Source organism: Mastomys coucha, unplaced genomic scaffold (assembly GCF_008632895.1).
Source record: "Mastomys coucha isolate ucsf_1 unplaced genomic scaffold, UCSF_Mcou_1 pScaffold4, whole genome shotgun sequence".
NCBI classification, from domain to species: Eukaryota; Metazoa; Chordata; class Mammalia; order Rodentia; family Muridae; genus Mastomys; species Mastomys coucha.
The window spans coordinates 362,251-381,805 of NW_022196910.1; the positions used below are offsets into that span (position 1 = coordinate 362,251).

At 40.5% G+C, this 19,555-nt stretch overlaps 1 pseudogene across 1 annotated transcript; it reads right to left on the minus strand.

Moving 5' to 3' along the window:
- Window positions 1-3,247: 3,247 nt before the first annotated feature.
- LOC116076281 lies at window positions 3,248-19,458 on the minus strand (annotated as a pseudogene). Its single transcript, XR_004112888.1, has 4 exons — window positions 19,302-19,458; window positions 7,234-7,360; window positions 6,971-7,031; window positions 3,248-6,415 (listed from the first exon to the last, which is right to left on the minus strand). The product of XR_004112888.1 is annotated as a zinc finger protein 431-like (transcript).
- Window positions 19,459-19,555: the final 97 nt, after the last annotated feature.

Genomic DNA, 19,555 nt, shown 5'->3' on the forward strand with positions numbered 1-19,555 from the left:
ATTCCACCTCTTACAACAAAAACAACAGGAAGTGACAATTACCTTTTCTTAATATATTAATTTGAAAAGTAATATTACCAACATATCCTAATCGATTGAAATCCATAATATGAGGAATTGGAAATTTGTTGATTGTCATCCAATGGTCTCTCTAATTTGGTAATTGGAAAAATAGGTCCAACCTTGTACAATCTATATACACTTTCAGCTTGTATGTTTGTGACAGTGTCTGGCTGTGTACAACATAAGGGTCTTGAAATCTTGCTTTTCCTATCTCAGCCTCTCTATTAGTAGTATTGTTTATTTCATGTTTTTACACTATACTATGGTTTTCAGAACAGCTTACATATTTCAAAAGTATTTATATACCCAAAAGAAACATAGACGATTAACTAGGGAGGTGACTTGTAAGAGAACAACAAAGTGAGACTGAAGGCTTTGCTTGACATTTGTAACTCTTGTATCAAGTTTGAAGAGGACTTTATAACTTACTCTTTCTCTGAGATGAATGCTTTTCCAAATTATCACAGCTAAAGAACCAAATTCTTAACCTCACCTAATATCTGTGCCACCCTCCAAGCAGAACCATTGTTCATTGAAACAGTTGGCGAATGACTTTATGGATAGACCATCTTAATGCCTACACCATTTCTTAAATGAATGTGGTTACATACATACATACATACAAAATAAGAATGTGTTCTTACTTTGGGCTTATACTACAGTAAGAGCCAAGATTTTAAACTCTACTAAATACAAAGCAAACAAAAAGACTTTATATATTCATGTTCATTTAAGAAAATACTAGTAGTGATGTATTATTTTTAAGTATACAATTAATATGTTTGGAGTTAATTAAAATTTATATTGAGAAAAATGTATTTTCACTATTACTGTAGACAAGCATCTACATAAGACTGTTAAATTGATTGTTGTTTTATATCAAACAACTTTTATAATATTTATTTTTATTGTTATAATATTTTATAAATTTTAAGGAATATGACAAAAATGATATTGTAGGTATTGAAGGGGGGGTCTCTGGGAGGAGCAGTGGTACAAAAAGGAAACAAGAATGTGATTCAATTCTATTTAATTAAAATGTTTTTAAATGTTAAAAAAAAAAAACAAAAAAAAATCCTCAGTTATGGATAGTATTAAATGTTCAATATAAAGATATTTTTAATTATATATTTAAAAATAAAGATATTTTAAGATATTAAAGATATTTATATTTAAATATAAAAAGATATTTTAGTTTAAATATAGATATTTTTAGGGTATGAAAGGATATAAGGGCTGAAGAGTTGGCTGAGTGGTTAAGAGCACTGACTGAAGGTCCTGAGTTCAAATCCTACCAACCACATGGTGGCTCACAACCACCCATAATGAGATCTGTAGTGTCTGAAGACAGCTACAGTGTACTTATAATAATAAATAAACCTTTGGGCTGGAGCCAGAGTAAGTGGGAATGACCTGAGTGAGCAGGGCAGACTGGAGCATGCGGGGCCAAAGCAAGCAGAGGTCCTGAGTTCAAATCCCAGCAACTACATGATGGCTCACATCATCTGTACACCTACAGTATACTCATACACATAAAAAATAAATAAATCTTTTTTAAAAAGGATATGAATATAAAAGTTGAACAAATTTTTTATGTATTATTTGATTCTCGAAATATTCAACATTATTATGTTTGATGTATAAAATGTATTTAAATAATAAAAAATTTTAAGGAAAAAACAACACTAACAGATGTCATCTTAATACACATACTCCTTTTCTTTCAAAAATGATGCACAAGCTTGAGAAAAGGAAAAGCCTTTCCAGGTTTCTACCCATCATTTTCACTCACCTCACTCATGGCTGACATTTAGTCCCTGTTCAGCTCTTCTCACTGGTCTAGAGGTCGGAGGACCTGGGAGAACTGAGCCAATAGGAGAGCCGGACTGAAGTCTCATGCATTAGCCAACTTTATACAGAGCCAGAGGCAATTTATACTCTGAAGATTAAGGACTGTCACCTGAATAAAGTTCTCATGAATAAAGCTGTGTACAAGAGAACAAATACGTGACAAACATGTTTTCCTACAGAAGCATTTAAAGCACACTATAAACTTTTAAATGAGCAATCACAAGCAATAATGAGTAATCTTACTCCTATCTCCTACATGTCAGAGGAGCATAAAAACACATTCTAAGAACAAGTGATTTGAAGAACTACAGTCATAAAAATCTTCTCTTGTTTTTTAAGTGTGTTTTCACAAGCACTCAGAATTCTCATGTAACTCCACTCCACCAGGACTGTTTCTCAGTAATACATGTAAATTATATTATTTTTATTTTCTAAAAATATAACATGTTTTTATATTTACATATAAAATATGGAGTCAGGATGGAGAGATGGCTCAGTGGTTAATAGTACCAACTGCTCTTCCAGAGGTCCTGAGTTCAATTCCCAGCAACCACATGGTGGCTCACAACCATCTGTAATGGGACCCAATGCCCTCTTCTGGTGTCTGAAGAAAGCAGTGGTGTACCCATATACATAACATAAATAAAAAAAAAAAAACTTAAAATAACCCTAAAATATGGAGTCTTGTGTGTGCATGTGTGTGTGTGCGTGTGTATGTGTGTGTGCGTGTGTGTGTACGTGTGTGTGCGTGTGTGTACGTGTGTGTACTTGTGTGTGTGTGTGCGTGTGTGTATGTGTGTGTGCGTGTGTGTGTGTGTGCGTGTGTGTATATGTGTGTGTGCGTGTACGTGTGTGTGTGTACGTGTGTGTGTGCGTGTGCGTGTGCGTGTGCGTGTGTGCGCCTGCCTTTACAGCCTTTGCATACCAGATGCCCAAGGAAGCCAGAAGAATGTATCTGAACTTCGGTATCAGGAATTAGAGATGGTTCTGACCCATCTGATGTGGCTGCTAGGAACAGAAGCAGTAGTACTATGTCAACATTCCAGGCCACAAATATGCAACTATAATGCAGAAAATGAAGAGGCCCCATTATTCCCTTGGTCTTCTTACAGGGTTCCTGATAAATGATCATTAAAGAACTAAATGGATATCTATCCTTTTGTGAATGGCCTCTGCTATTGCTTGTCAGTGTCATTTTTAGCAGTTTCTTTCAATGAGAGTGAAGACAACAAAAGATTTAGTTGAGTAGAGATGAGTTCAGATGATACTAGAAAAAGATCCATAAAGGGAGATATGGGTGTTTGTTTTAGGGTATTTTGTTCTTGATGTCTGGGATTTTTGTAGTTTATGGTGGTAGTGGTAGGATGGTTGGCTTATGGATTTTTTTTTTTTTTTGAGACAGGGTCTCTACACATAACCATATCATCCTGGAACTCACTTTCTACCAAGTGCTGGGATTACAGGCAAGTACCTCTACACCCAACTGAGGAGTTTTTACAATGACCTATCTTTGAATCAGAGAATGAAAGGATAATGTAAGATTTATGCATAAACCATCATTCTTTGTAGAACAAAAGCACCTCTTGGAATACAACAATATATTAATTACAAGTGGTAGATCATTTATGTGCTCAATACTGTGGCTATTTTGTTTTCTTAATTTCATGTTCAATAATTTTTACCTTGGTGACCCACAGAGTCAAGTTTTGCAGCAAGTATCTTCAACTGGTGAGTGACCTGACTGGTGCTTATTTAAGTTTAAAAATATTTATGTATGTGCTGCTGTGTGGGTGTGCATATGTCACAGCACAAGTGTAGTGATCAGAGAAAAACTTGCATGAGTAATGTTCGTCTCCCACAGAATAAACTCAGATCATCAGGCTTAGCAGCAACCTCCTTTACCCACATGACAATTCTCTGCCATTCATTTGTGTTTCTTAGAAAGTGTTAAGAACAAGTATTTATTCCTCAGGATAAACTAACCCATAAAAATGGATGGCAGTATATAATTGTCATTTGCAAATAAGTCTTATTATTCAAATTACTGTGGTATTCTTTTCTTGGGTGACAATATGTTTATAAGAAAACAAGACAATTTTTTTTAAGGATGAAATAGTTCTGCTAATCTTCTATAAGCACCAGAAGATGGCTCAGTGGGACAAATGTGCTTGGTGTGCAGGCTTCAGGGCATCTATTAGATTCACAGTGATTATTCCCAGTAGGAATGCTTTCACAATTTTGAAGAAGACTATGACATGCAGAGGCATTATGACATTGACTTTTCTCAAATACTACGTCTAGGATGTGTTCCAAGATTATACTGATGAGTCAAACTTGTATTGCATCAATTACATCCATAATCCTATCCAGTACAAAATTTTTTTGTGATCACAAAAGCTAATATGATATGCAAATAAAGGCTTTACCACATTGAGTACATTCTTATGGTTTCACTCCAGTATGAATTCTTTTGTGTATTTGAAGATAACTTCGACTTGCAAAGGCTTTACCACACTGATTACATTCATAGGGTTTCTCTCCAGTGTGAATTATTTCATGCCTATGAAGATCTCGGTTATATGTAAAGGCTTTACCACATTGATTACATCTATACGGTTTCTCTCCAGTATGAAGTCTTTTGTGTATCTGAAGGTAACTGTGACTTACAAAGGCTTTACCACATTGACTACATTCATTTGGGTTCTGTCCAGTATGAGTCCTTTTGTGTACTTGGAGATAACTATGACTTACAAAGGCTTTACCACAAAGATTACATTCATACGGTTTCTCTCCAGTATGAACTCTTTTGTGTATTTGAAGATAACTTCGACTTGCAAAGGCTTTACCACACTGATTACATTCACAAGGTTTCTCTCCAGTGTGAGTTCTTTCATGTATTTTAAGACTGCTACTACATACAAAGGCTTTACCACATTGCTTACATCCATAGGGTTTTTCTCCAGTATGAATCCTTTCATGTATTTGAAGATCACGCTTTAATACAAAGGCTTTACCACAGTGCTGACATCCATAGGGTTTTTCTCCAGTATGAATTCTTTCATGTATTTGAAGATTACTGCGACGTGCAAAGACCTTACCACATTGGTTACATCCATAAGGTTTCTCTCCAGTGTGATGCTTTTCATGATTCTGAAGACTAGCACGACTGGCAAAGGCTTCACCACACTGATTACATTCATACGGTTTCTCTCCAGTATGAACTCTTTTGTGTATTTGAAGATAACTGCGACTTGCAAAAGCTTTACCACAATGAGTACATTCATAAAGTTTCTCTCTAGTATGACTTCTTTCATGTATTTGAAGACTACTGCTATATGCAAAGGCTTTACCACATTGCTTGCATCCATAGGGTTTCTCTCCAGTATGAATTCTTTCATGTATTTGAATATAACTGCGACTTGTAAAGGCTTTACCACACTGATGACATTCATAAGGCTTATCTCCAGTGTGACTTCTTTCATGTATTTGAAGACTGCTACTACATACAAAGGCTTTACCACATTGATTACATCCATATGGTTTTTCTCCAGTATGATGTTTTTCATGATTTTGAAGATTAGCATGACTTGTAAAGGCTTTACCACACTGATTACATTCATAGGGTTTCTCTCCAGTGTGAGTTCTTTTGTGTATTTGTAGATAACTGTGAAGTGCAAAGGTTTTACCACATTGATTACACTCATAAGGTTTCTCACCAGTGTGAGTTCTTTCATGCCTGTGAAGGATACTCTGACTCGTAAAGGCCTTACCACATTGTGTACATACAAAGAGTTTCTCTCCAGTATGATGTTTTAGATGATTTCGAAGACTAGCATGGCTTGCAAAGGCTTTGCTGCATTGGTTACACTCATAGGGTTTCTCTCCAGTATGAGTTTTCTCATGTGCTTCAAGAGCTCTGCTGTATGCAAAGGCTCTACCACATTCATTACATTCATAGGGTTTCTCTCCAGTATGAATTATTTCATGTATTTGAAGATTATTGTGAGTAGCAAATGCTTTACCACATTCATTGCAACAATATGGTTTCTCTCCTGTATGAGTTCTTTGGTGTATTTGAAGATTACCTTTACTTGCAAATGCTTTACCACATTCATTGCAATCATAGGGTTTCTCTCCAGTGTGAGTTCTTTGGTGTATTTGAAGATGACTGCGAGTTGAAAAGGCTTTACCACATTCATTGCAATCATAGGGTTTCTCTCCTGTATGAGTTCTTTCATGTACTTGAAGAGAACTTCGACTTGGAAAAGCTTTACCACAGTGATTACATTCATAGAGTTTTTTTCTACTGTGACTTCTTTCATGTTGTCGAAGACTATTAAAATCTGCAAAGGGTTTACTGCACTGATTACATTTATAGGATTTCTCTTCAGTATGAACTCTTCCATATGTTTGAAGAGCACTGTTACTTGCAAAGGTACATTGCTTCTTTCCATATCCCTTATGCTCATAAGGCTGGGGTCCAGAGTGACAGATATTATACCTATTAAAGAAGAAATAATAAATAAAAGGTTTTTACACTGCAGTCACATCAGTGAAATTTTTGTTCCCCCACAAACATGTGTTATAGGGATTAAAGTTTCTCCATAACTTCAACCTTCTTGTTTCCCATAAACTGTTCCTCTCACTAAACTTTGGAAAGTCACTGTTAGTATACAAGTAACACTAGCTTTACTATGGACTACTTGCTTATAAAAGGTATTGGGCATTCACTGGACCTCTAATCAATGTGCATGCTTTTAAAGATACTTGAATGGGATGAAACTAAATGGATTGACAGTTCTACAACACAGCTCTCACAGGGCTATGACTATGAGAATGTGATGTGTTAAGATATTGTTTGTCTTTTTTCTTAGAGGAATCCCTTACAAACACAGGTCAACTACCTGAAATTAAAGGACATAGTCTTCTGAGAATTTAGTAATCATCACTATACTTACATCTATGCTTATTTACACTGATGCTTTTTATTAAAACTTTAGGCCACAATGTATTTTCTTCAGCAATGCATCTGTAACAGCTTCCACTTGAAAATTACCTTTTACATCTTCCAGAACTTTGACAACGTTCTTCAATATTGTGGTCTTCCCATTTGTAGCCTAAAATATAGTACCAGAAAATTTATGATATATTATATGATACTGTGGAAATTTTAACTTATTATCTCTGGTAAATCTGAGATTCAGGTCTTATTATTTACTACATTCTTCCTCTTTGACAACAGAAATTACAGAAGTACAACAATAACCAAGAAAGGCTTGTCCCCTTGTTTAGAACGTGAAGGAAACCTCCCATTCTTACCTATAGCCGTGAGGTTCCTGCAGGTCTCCAGCATCACATCTCTGTAGAGACTCTTCTGGGAAGGACCCAGCAAAGCCCACTCTTCCTGAGAGAAGTTCACATGCACATCCTCATAGGTCACTGCAGCCTAAAATAGCCACACATGCACATAATAGAAATGGTGAGACTCAGCCGGGCAGTGGTGGCACACGCCTTTAATCCCAGCACTTGGGAGGTAGAGGCAGGGGGATTTCTGAGTTCAAGGCCAGCCTGGTCTACAGAGTGAGTTCCAGGACAGCCAGGGCTATACAGAGAAACCCTGTCTCAAAAGACAAAAAAAAAAAAAAAAAAAAAAAAAAAAAAAAAAAAAAAAAAAAAACAAACAAAAAATGGTGAGACTTGACTATTTTGTATATTACATTGAGAATATATTTCCAGAATGCTGAGTGGTTCATACATTTACTCCATATCACAGAATTTCAAATGCAGTCAGCAAGTCATTTTAGATATAAACAGAAAAGGAGGATCACATCGCTCATTGCTGGGCCCACTGAAATCCATATGGCATTGCCAGAGAAATGATTACTAACACATAATAGAAAGTGACACTCAAACAGATCAACAAAGAATAGCTATCTGGTGGCTAGACAGCTACTGTTAGTGACAAGCTATGACAGCAGGAGGCTGAAGATCCAAGTGAAGCTGGGTCTTAATGTCTCTGTCATGCCTGTGCCCCAGCTGGAAATCTCCCTGCCTGCTTTCCCTAACACTGTCATGATTCCTGTGTCCTATCTGTGATGTCCATTCTTGTGCCTGCCCAACCACACCTAAGAACCTGTACGTTTATTTTTATTTTTGAGTTGTTTTGACATACATAAGCTATGGAAAAAGAACATTCTAACACTGTTTCCTTCTCAGCTATGTTTGGTGTTTTCTGTGTTGTGGATCCCATACTCTTCAAACTAAGAGTAAATATTTAATCCAACATTGCATATTTGGCAAAGTGAATAGAAAAGGTTTTGTTTCAGTCAGTTTCCTACAACAGTTCATCATCAAAAACAGGGAGAGCAGAAATTAAGCAGCAATGTAGAGGCAGAAGAAACTGATGCAGAGACCATAGAGGGGTGCTTCTTCCTGGCTTGTTGCCCATGGCTTGCTCAGTATGCTTTCTTATACAACTTAGGACCATCAGCCCAGGGTTGGCACCACCCACATTGGAATGGACACACCCTCGTCAATCAATAACAAAGAAAATACCTGGGATACTTTTTGTTCTTTGTGAATTTCATATCATGCACCCAAATCCCACTCATCTGCCCATCCCTTCATTTCTGTCCTCTGTCCTTACAACTTTTCCCCAAAAGAAAAAAAAAATCTCACCGGGCAGTGGTGGCACATGCCTTTAATCCTAGCACTTGAGAGGCAGAGGCAGGCAGATTTCTGAGTTCGAGGCCAGCCTGGTCTACAGAGTGAGTTCCAGGACAGCCAGGGCTACACAGAGAAACCCTGTCTCAAAAAACCAAAAAGAAAAGGAAAAAAAAAAAAAATCTCTTTGTGTGTGTCAGAGTTTATCACACAGTATACCTACCCACTACTCCACACAATTTACTTGCAAATGTTCACTGCAATGAATCATTAGTCTGGCTTGAGGTCTGTGGCTTCACCTACACTATCAATACTGCATCCTCACTGGGTTTCCTCTAAGACATAGTAATGCTACTATATCTTACCTTGTAATCTAAAAATTCATTGAAGCTTCACGGAATCAAAGAAGTCATAAGACTTGGATTCTCCTGTCTGATGTCAAAGGAACTCTAGATAAATGAAAGGCTTCTGCAGCTGCCTATTTCAGAAAATGGGATTTTCCCTAATCCTGGAGCTTTTTCCTGTCTTCATTAGGATTTTTGCTGCTATGAAGAGACACCATGACAAAGGAAACCCTTCTAAAGGAGAACATTTACTTGGAGAAGGATTACATTTTAGAGTTTTAATCTATCATCATCATGGAGGAAAGTATGCCAGTCTATGGGCAGACTTGGGAGGAACAGCTGACAGCTCTGTATTTGTTCCTGTGGAAGCAAGAAAAAGACTATGTGCTAATGACAGTCAGGCTGTGACATGGGTTATACACTGTGCCTGAGCACAGGAGACCTCAAAGCCCACCCCACAATGGCATACTTCTTCCAACAACACCACATTTACTCCAACAAGACTACATCTAATAGTTCCATTCTCCATTGACCAAACATTGAAACACATAAGTCTATGGCAGCAAATCATATTCAAACCACTACATTCCGTTCCCTGGCATCCATAAGCTTATAGCCATGACATAACGCAAAAAGGATTTAGTCCAACTTCAAAAATTCCCACAGTCTATCACACTCTCAACAACATTTAAAAGTCCAAAGTTGAAACTCTCTTCTGACATTCATGCTATTTCTTGATTGTACTCTCCTATAACACCAAAGTCAAAATCATGTCACATACTTCCAATATACAATGTCACAGGACATACATTACCACTCCAAAACATAAGGAAGAGAGTATAGTAAGGAAATACTGGAACAAAGAAAAACTGAAAAGCAGCTGGGCAAACTCCTTTCAGCTTTGTTTTGTGCAAAACACTTCTACCTCTCGGGATGATTCCACCACCTGTCAGACACTTTCCTTAGAAGGTATTCCATGGCTCAGGCATCTCTAGCATTTTGGAGTCTCCAAAGGAAACTTCAACTTCACAGGTACATGCAATGTCCCCGCTGGTCCTCTATTCAGTGACATCCTGTGGTGGTTTGAATATGCTTGCCCCAGGAAGTGGCGCTATTTGGAGGCGTGGCCACGTTGGGATTGGAAGTGGTTTTTTTTTTTTGAGGGCTTTGAGAGCTTCCCGCTGCTAGCTGACTGAGGACAGGACGTGTTCCCTTGGCTCCATTAGATCTTTCTCCCTATCCTCGAGGGTTGCTGCTGTTGCTGTTGTGAAATCCGAGGCTGAGGTGGACCCTTCTGCTCATCATCTCTCTGGTGCTGGCTTTAGCTCATCCCTCACTTCATCAGATGACAACCTGATGATCTGGCATGGCTGCTACCATTTTAGTTATTAATTTATCCTCAGGCCACAGGTGGGGATAATGTTAATAACTTTCACTTTCACACATAAAGGAAATGTCTTCACTGCTACTCCCAGGCTCCCTACTGGGATGCCTTCCAGTCTTAAAAGCTTCCAAAACTTGGCCCCAATACCATTAGGTAATAACTCTTAAGTGGGCGCTTAATGGTGCTTTAAAAAACAAAACAAAACAAAACAAAAAACTTTTGCAACTCTCCCCAGCGATCCGAAAAATGGAAAGATTCCTATGTACAAGCTTTGCCCTTCACTTTCGGCCCCTCCCTCTCCTCTCTCACTCCCTACCAGAACCTACTCCACAAGAGTCACTAGCTGGCTGGAGCTCCGGCAGGAAGGACAGCACACAGAGTTGTGCTAGAGCAGAGTTGCCAGGAAGCGGCTGGTGCACTAGGTCTCTTGCCCTGCCACACCACACTTGCCCTGCAATCGTCCGCACTGCTGCCGCCCGCTCACTTGCCCCATCTCTGCTGCTGCCTGGAAACCTACTCAGCCAAGCTGCTTGCTCCAGTGGGCAGTCTTAAATTTCTATTGGCGCCATGAGAGCAGCCAAGCCATGCAGTGCACTCCTCACACCAAGCTGCTTAGACCACACCACTCAGACCGACCGCTGGGTCCCTCACGTCAAGAGGCTGCCTGTGGTGACAGGGAGAGGATTCCTGTCTGCCAGACAAAATGTGTCTGCTTGTTGTCTCTGCCATGCTTCTACCGTTCCATTCTTAGGTACACTGGCACAGTTCTACAGTTCCATGCTAAGGTATAACACGTGACTTTCCTCCATAGGTGAAGCTATAGCTTCTGTGCCATCTTAGCTCAGGGTGGTCACATGGCTGACTGTAGCTTCAGAGCCATCTTGGTTAAAGGCAGTCTAGTGACTATCCTCCATCTTTGTTATGGGCAGTCCGTACGTCTCTGCTGTGTTTAGAAAAACAGCCAGACTTAGGGTCTCCAAAGACAAGTTAAAATTAAGGTTTTCTTGTGATTTCTATCCTGACTTGATAAATAATTTTACTATTAATTTAAATATTTTTAACAGTAAAAAGGTTAAAGATCACTGCCTTAAATATATGTTTAGCCTTGTTTTTGCTACTGTCATTACTGCTCTTAAGTTATAATATATTCTCTTTATTTGATACATACATTCTAGGACAAATAATTAAACACAGATTGCCTAACTCAAATATACTTAATAGACACTGGCTCTCAATCTTACCAGAAATCTGCTAAATATAGCGTTAAATATTTAATCTTATTATGACAGAAACTCTGAAATTATGACAGTACCTCCCCCAAGGTCTCCTAGAAGATAAGAACACATGGTTGCCTAGATTGGGGTATGATAACCACTGAGAAACACCGCTTCATTGACTTGCCCACTACCAGGGCTCGGCATAAACTGTGGACAAACAGAAGAAAGCCAGAGAATTAAATGTCTCATATTGTCTAAGACAAGGTGCATCATTTCTCCCATGCTTCTCCCCCACAGGGAAGCTTCCTGTCTTCTGAGTCTGGTGTCCAGACTGACTCTGCCTGGTTGTTACGGAGACCACAGGACCTAGAAACTGTTTAGTGGTAGACTATAAAACAACCTGTCATTTTAATTAACATATGACATCTAGATTATAATTTATCCTTCACAGATTTCTGATTACATTGACAGCTAGAAAACAGACCTCTAGCTCCTTACTCTAAGGTAATCCACTACCTTATTAGCTCATTAGTCAATCTGTTAACTAGTTAAGACTACCCTATCTCTTATCAAAAAGATAGGTTTGCCTTGCTCACAGGCTTCATGATAAATGGTACACAAGTTCAAATGTAACCTTACACAGATGTAACCTTCTACTGCTTCCTTATCTAAACTCAGTTTCTAGTGACTAAATGCTTCATATTTCCTCCCCTTGTTATCCCACTATCGTAATATTAACCAATAGAGTGCTTATAAAACATTCCACTATACAATCCAACTTTTACAATCACAAATTGAGATTATAGGTTTCCTTTGACTGTCTTTTAACGATAAACTAATGTTTCTCATTCTAAAGCTATATTATCAACTATTGTATTCATAAGGTCAAGGTTTTGAGTTTCCTTTGTCTTTTAAATGTAAAGTTAAAAATGCTTCTCATTACGCTAAATTTTTATATATTCAGTCTCCTAGACAGAAGGAAAAGGCCCTCCTTGCACCTGCTCCACAAAAGGTTTTGTCTTCCCTAAACTCACCTTAAAGACTTCATGCTGTTAACAAACATCTCTTCCGTAAACTTATAAGCTGCAGAAAACACATTCAGCTCCACCTCTCATGAACCAAACAGACTCCACCCAGATAAGTACAACTGCCACTCAATAGCCTAAGTTCCCTCATGCTACCTATTCTAGAGGATGGGATTCCTCTCCTGCTCCCTAGGATTGGGAATACCCTCACCCCAACCTAAGGGTTTCAAATGTTTACCTAAGAAAAAAGTTTTTCTTGCCCAGCAGTGGTGGCACACACCTTTAATCCCAGCACTTGGGAGGCAGAGGCAGGCAGATTTCTGAGTTCGTGGCCAGCCTGGTCTACACAGTGAGTTCCAGGACAGCCAGGGCTATACAGAAAAGCTTACTGAACATCACACTAATGGCTCAAGAAGTAGAAGTTTCTGATTATGTCAAGTGATACAGACTCATGTGATGTTTTCCTGAAGCTGACCCATGAGAGAGCACGTGATGTTTGGAGAGACTGTAAGTAGGACCCAACAGACAGTGACAGTGTGCTTGCACAGATAGCTGTGTAATGCTTTCTTGGTCTTAAGTCTTCACTGAACTTCACCTTATTAAGAGAGACATGGCAGAGGACTTCTCCTGGCATTCTGGCTGGTTCCGGTTGCTGGTTCTGGTTGTTCCCATTGACTTGTGTCAATCTGGCTGAGGCCTGGCTGTTTCTGTTCGATAGTGCCACTATTGCTAATTCATGTTTGATGACTCTTCTGAACTGGACTGTTGGTATCCTGACAACAAAGACTGGAATCGCCCCAAAGAACTACCTCTAAAGAGGTCTACATCCCCATTGTCCTATTACCCACCTTTTCTCCCTTACCTTTGGATCATGGGCTAGAAGATGGGTTGAAATGTTTGTGAACTCTTATTATAGTAGGTTTTGAAAACTCTAAACATACAGGCTCAGGCTCTAATATCAACAATTGACAAATGGGACCTCATGAAACTAAATAACTTCTGTAAGGCAGAGGACACTGTCATTAAGACAAAACCGCCTACAGATTGGGAAAGGATCTTCACCAACCCTCCATTTGACAGAGAGCTAATATTCAAAATTTATAAAGAACTCAAGAAGTTTGAGACCAACAACCCAAATAACCCAGTTTTTAAAATGGTGTGCAAGACTTAAATGGAGAATTCTCAAAAGAAGAATATAAAATGGCCAAGAAGCACTTAAAAAATGTCCAAAGTCCTTAGTCATCAGGGAAATGCAAATCAAAACGACTCTGAGATTTCACCTTACATCCATCAGAATGTCCAAGATTAAAAAAAAAACTCAAGTGATAGCACATGCTGGCACGGATGTTGCACAATGGGAACAGACTCCATTGCTTGTGTGGGTGAAAAGTTAGACAACCGATTTTCAAATCAATTTGGTAGTATCTCAGACCCAGTGGTCACTCCTGGTGTACACCCAGAAGATGCCCCATATACCACAGGGACACAGGTCCACTGTGTTCACAGCAGCTTTATTCATAATAGCCAGAAGCTGGAAACAACCTCAATTGAAGAACAAAGAAAGAAAATGTGGTTCATCTACACTATGGAATACTATTCAGCTATTAAAAACAAAGACATCATGAATTTTACAGGCAAATGGATAGAACATGAGATTAACATCATGAGGGAGGTAGCCCAGGCTCAAAAGCACAAACATGGTATGTACTCACTTATAAGTGGACATTAGCCATAACATACAGAATACCCATGCTATACTCCACAGACCCCAAAAAAAGCTATTAAAAAAAAAAAAAGAGCCAAGTGAGGATGCTTACACATCACTTAGAAAATGAAATAAAATAGTCATAGGAGGCAGATGGAGTTAGGGAAGTGGGTGAGAGTAGGGAGTAGGGATGAGGGAGGGCAGGGGGACATCTCAAGGACAGGCCAGAGACCTGGAAGAGACCTGGAATAGGGGAGACTTCCAAGAATCAATGAGGGTAACCTTAACTGAGATTGACAGGAGCAGAGATATGGAACCTGAAGAGGCCACCTCCTGTAGCCAGGCAGGAACTCCTGGGGAGCCATAGGGACAACAAACGAACCACAAAACTTATGACTCAAAATTTATCATCACTACAAGAAATGCAGGATGGTGGATGAAGCAAAGGCTGAGGTAATAGCCGACCATTTGGCAGCCCAACATGTGACTATCCCATGGGCAAGCACCAGTCTCTGACACTTATTGACACTCTATTGTGCTTACAGACAGGAGCCTAGTGTGGCTGTTCTCTGAGAGGGTCCACCCAGCAGATGACTCAATCAGATGCAGAGACCCACACCTAAGCATTGGATGGACTTTAGGGACTCTCATAAAAGAGCTGGAAATACTTTGGACCCCGAAGAGGATAGGGACTCTACAGCAAGACCAAATGAGTCAACTAACCTGGACTCTTGAGGGCTCTCAGAGACTGAAGCAGCAACCAAAGAGCATACATGGGCTGACCCTGGGTTCCCCACAATATGTAGCAGATATGCAGCTCAGTCTTCATGTGGGTTGCAAACAACTGGGACATAGACAATCCCTAAAGCTGTTGCCTGTCTATGGAATATGTTCTTCTAGCTGGGCTATTTTGTCTGGCCTCAATGGGAGAGGATACTTCTAGCCCTGCCGAGACTTGATGTGCCGGTTTGGGGAAGAGATACTTGGGGCTGGGGGTGGGGAGGAGAGGAAGTATAAAGGGAAGGACTGTAGGACTGGGTACGGGGAAGGGGCAGCGATCGGGATGTAAAGTGGATGAATGAATAAAGAGTAGAGGGTTAGGACCTTTGTTTGGATATCTGTTGGAGGCACATGACTAAGACAACTGACACAATTTCCAGTAATATACATTTTCTAGCACTATATTTGAGGCTACAAATGGGAAGACCACAATATTGAAGGACACTGCAAAAGCTCTAAAAGATATGGAAGGTAATTCTCATGTGCAAGCTGATACGTATATATCTCTAAAGAAATTTTAATATACCATAAAGTAGCCTTTCATACACAGAGAATGTTTCCTCCAAAGTGGTTAAGTTCTGTTGCTTGCTGGTACTAGGACACGTCCGCCTCATTCAATTACTTTCTGTTCTCCGTGCTTTTCTTCACTGCCTACCCTTAGCTGTCTTGGAACTTTTTCGGTAGACCATGCTGGCCTTGAACCCAGAGACCTATATGCCTCTGTCCCCTGATAGCTGGGATTGAATGCATGTACCACTGCACCTGGACCTTAGCTTTTCTTTACCTGGAACTTGCTCTGAAGACCAGGCTAACCTTGAACTCAGAAATCTGTCCTGTCTATAGTCTATATTTGTCTTAGCAGATTTTCACTTGTGTGATGGTTTGTATATGCTTGGCCAAGGGAGTGGCCTTGAAGTAGGTATGGCCTCGTTAAAGTAGGTGTGTCACCATGGACATGGCTTTAAGACCCTTGTCCTAGCTGTCTGGAAGCCAGTCTTCTCCTATTTGCCTTTGGAATAAGGTGCAGAACTCTCAGCCGGGTGGTTTTGGAGTTTGGGGGTGCTAACACTGGGTGTCTTCAAATCTTTGTTCAACCCAAAGATTCCAAAGGAAAGAAACCTCTCTCTTAAATTAAACACAGCAAAGAAAAACTGTAATCAATTTATACAAAGACATCTCTAATGTAGAAGTTAGCCTAAGTTCTTTTAAGCTCAAAATGTATTTAAACTGAAGAATATAACAGAGATCAATGGAGTATACATTTGCAGCAGAAGGGCAAAGCAATGTTTAAAGGAAGAATGGAAGTTCACCTTTCCTCCAAGACAGGAGGCATGGCAGTACAACAGTGTCCGAGTAGACACGGTAGTGAAGAGAGAGCTGTGAGTTCCACAACTTGATCCACAGGAAGGAGAAGAAAGGGACTGTGTCACACTGCCACAGCTGAGCACATAGTAGGCCTCAAAGCCCACCTCCACAGTGATACACTTCCTTGACCAAGGCCACACCTCCTAATAGTGCCCACTCTCTATGAGGCAAGCATTCAAACACAAGAGTCTATGGGGGCTAAACTCAAACACCCACAATATGTCACATGCAGAACTGAGGCTTTTAAAAGAGAAACTATTTAGGTACACTGACTTTAAAACAATTTAAGTTCTTTCCTGGCAGAGAAAATGGCATTAAGAAGACAGTGTGTGATGTGCTCTGTGTACAATGTGAGCTACTGAGTGTTGTTCACTAATACACAAGCCAAAGCCAAATGCCCTGGGTCTCAATCCTGTTGTCTTCAGTCACCAAACTGAAGTGATGCGGCCAGGTTTGCCCTAACCCATACGGGAGAGTTGGCCTAAGATAACTTCCCCAAACTCTACAAACACCAATGTGGTTTGCCTTAATTCATAGGGTATGAATGAATGACTGTATGCTGGGAAAGAACACATAAACTCACCGACCACATCAGGATATCGGGGACTCCTACAGTTCACGGATCAAATGTTAAAAACCTGTAACCCAGCTATTGCCTAGCCTGTTTTGACCTGCAGTATACACAGGAAGCTTTTCCCTCCTTCTTTACTGGTGTCAACAGAGAAGCCATGCTCCACATACAAGTCCTATTCCTGCTACTGACATGAACAGATCACTATGTAAATCAAAAGGATTGTGTGGTACTACAAACCTTTGAGGAGATTGGCTCAGAAAGCCGGTACGGCTACACAGTAGGAGGAAGACAACCAGAGTCAACATAGGAAACCCTGTTGCAAACATATTTTCCTGAGAGCCTGGAGGTGAAACTGTTCTGGAATCAGTGTGAAAACACACCACACACTTAGAGATTAAGAAAGACGACCCTCTATATGATAAGAAGTCTCCAACACAAGGCAGCTACAGGATTTTGCTAAAGAATCAGCTTCTGCATTCCACATATTCTGTAAACTTGGTAAATGCCTCTGACTGCTTATGGTGGTTTGAATAAGAATGGTACCCAAAGGCTCATAGATGTCAGCGCTTGGCCATTAGGGAGTGGTGCTACTTGACAAGTCCTGGGACCTTCAGCCTTGTGGCAGTAGGTGTGGCCTTGTTGGAGAAAGTTTGTCAATGGAGGTGGGTTTGGTAGTTTCAAACGCTCAAGCCAGACCTACTGCCTGCTGATCTGGATTTAGAAGTCGTAGCTACCTCTCCAGCACCATGTCTGCTATGTACAACTATACTCCACGCTGTGGCAATAATGGATTACACCTCTGAAACTAGAAAAGAGCCCTATCTGAATGATTTTCTTTATAAGTGATGCTGTGGTCATGGTGTCTCTCCCACAACAATGGAACTCTAACTAAGAAACTGCCCTGATCTTGTGGCTTGCTAAAACTGCTTTCTTTACAACTCAGAACTCCTTGTCCTCAGCGGCACCGAACATAATGGGATGGGCACTATTATATCACTCATTAATCAAGAGAATACTGTATACATTTGCCCACAGGCCACTCTGACTCTAGCTTGTATCAAGCTGACCCAATCTCACCAGTACCTCTGAGACATTTCCCAACTCCCAAACACAAGACTTTTAACCAAACCTCAATCACCTTAACACTCAAGTTTTCAGCCTGTGAATGGGCACACTCACATGTAAAATTCTGAAAGTCTGTCAAGTTTAAGACTGGAGAGATGGCTTGGCAGTTAAGATTTCTGCTTTAGCAGAAGACCTGGGTTTGGCTCCCAACACTAACATGATGACACAAAATTATCACTAGATCCTGGTGGCGGCCTCTTTGGTCTTCTATGGGCGACAAACACCCAAGTAATGAACACACATACAGGAAAGCAAAACACTCATGCACATGAAGTAAATGTAGTAAATTAAAAATAAAGATCCCCATATCTCGTATATGTCACCACGGATAAAACAGCAATAAGACATGAATGACAATATGACAAGTATCTGTAGCCAAAACTATAATTTCATAATTAAAAGAATCAAAGAACTTGATCCAAGGAGAGAAATCCTATGAGTCTAGACAAGAAGTCTCAGTATTATTTCAGTACAGAATCTGAGCTATAGATTCAACACACATCCAATAAAGAGTCTAACGCTTTCTGCAATGAACAACAGAAAACCGATGACAAAGGTCACCATGAATGAAAACATGAGAACACAAGACTGAATAAACAGCATAGTGACACAATCTGACTTCTTAATTACCCTACACCTGCAATAAAGACTGTGCTGTATGAGGAATAAAGAGACCAACAGAACATGAGAGAACACTTAGAACGAAAACACAATTAATATTCGGTCAATTTTGACAGCTTAGGCAGGGAAACACCGTGAGTCTGGCTTTACTAACACACGTGACTGGACCACGGTGGCATCTGCATGCGAATGTGTTAGTAACACTGACTTTAGACCTGCGCAGAGTTAACTGCAGATGGAGCCTACACCCGAATGTCAAGTGCCAGGTGCAGAACTTCTGGAAGACGCTAAAGAAAAGAATTTGCTCTGCCAGTCTGCATATCCCTCTTCACTGACAACAAACGCCGCGCCTGCGCGCCCGCTGAAGGATGACCCGGTCCAAGCACCGGCCCCAGCTTCCCGTGATGTGCGCGGGCGCAGCCCGGGAAACCGTCTCATCCTGCTTCCACATGGGAGGACAAGGGAACTCAGAGACCTCAGGTGAACAAAGGTCGCCACGTCTCGCCGCCGGTTCCCGCACCCTCGGTCAACTCCACGCGGGCTCCTGCGGCTCCGCCGCGCGTGGGGACGGCGGCCCCGCTCACCATGACGCGGATTCCTAGGTCACCTCGCTCTCCCCTCAGCTCCCGGAAGATGGTCAAATCTGCTTTCCTCAGATTCACAGCAAAGCGGGTAATATGGCGAACAGGAAGTGCCCGCCCCACTATGACTGAAGGTTCTGTCTCGAAGTCCTGATTGGCTACTGAGGCCTGAGTGACAAAAGCAGCGTCCCTAAGAGACTCTGGCTTCCCCGGTAGACCCAGAGCTGGCCTAGATCTTTTTTTTTTTTTTTTTTTTT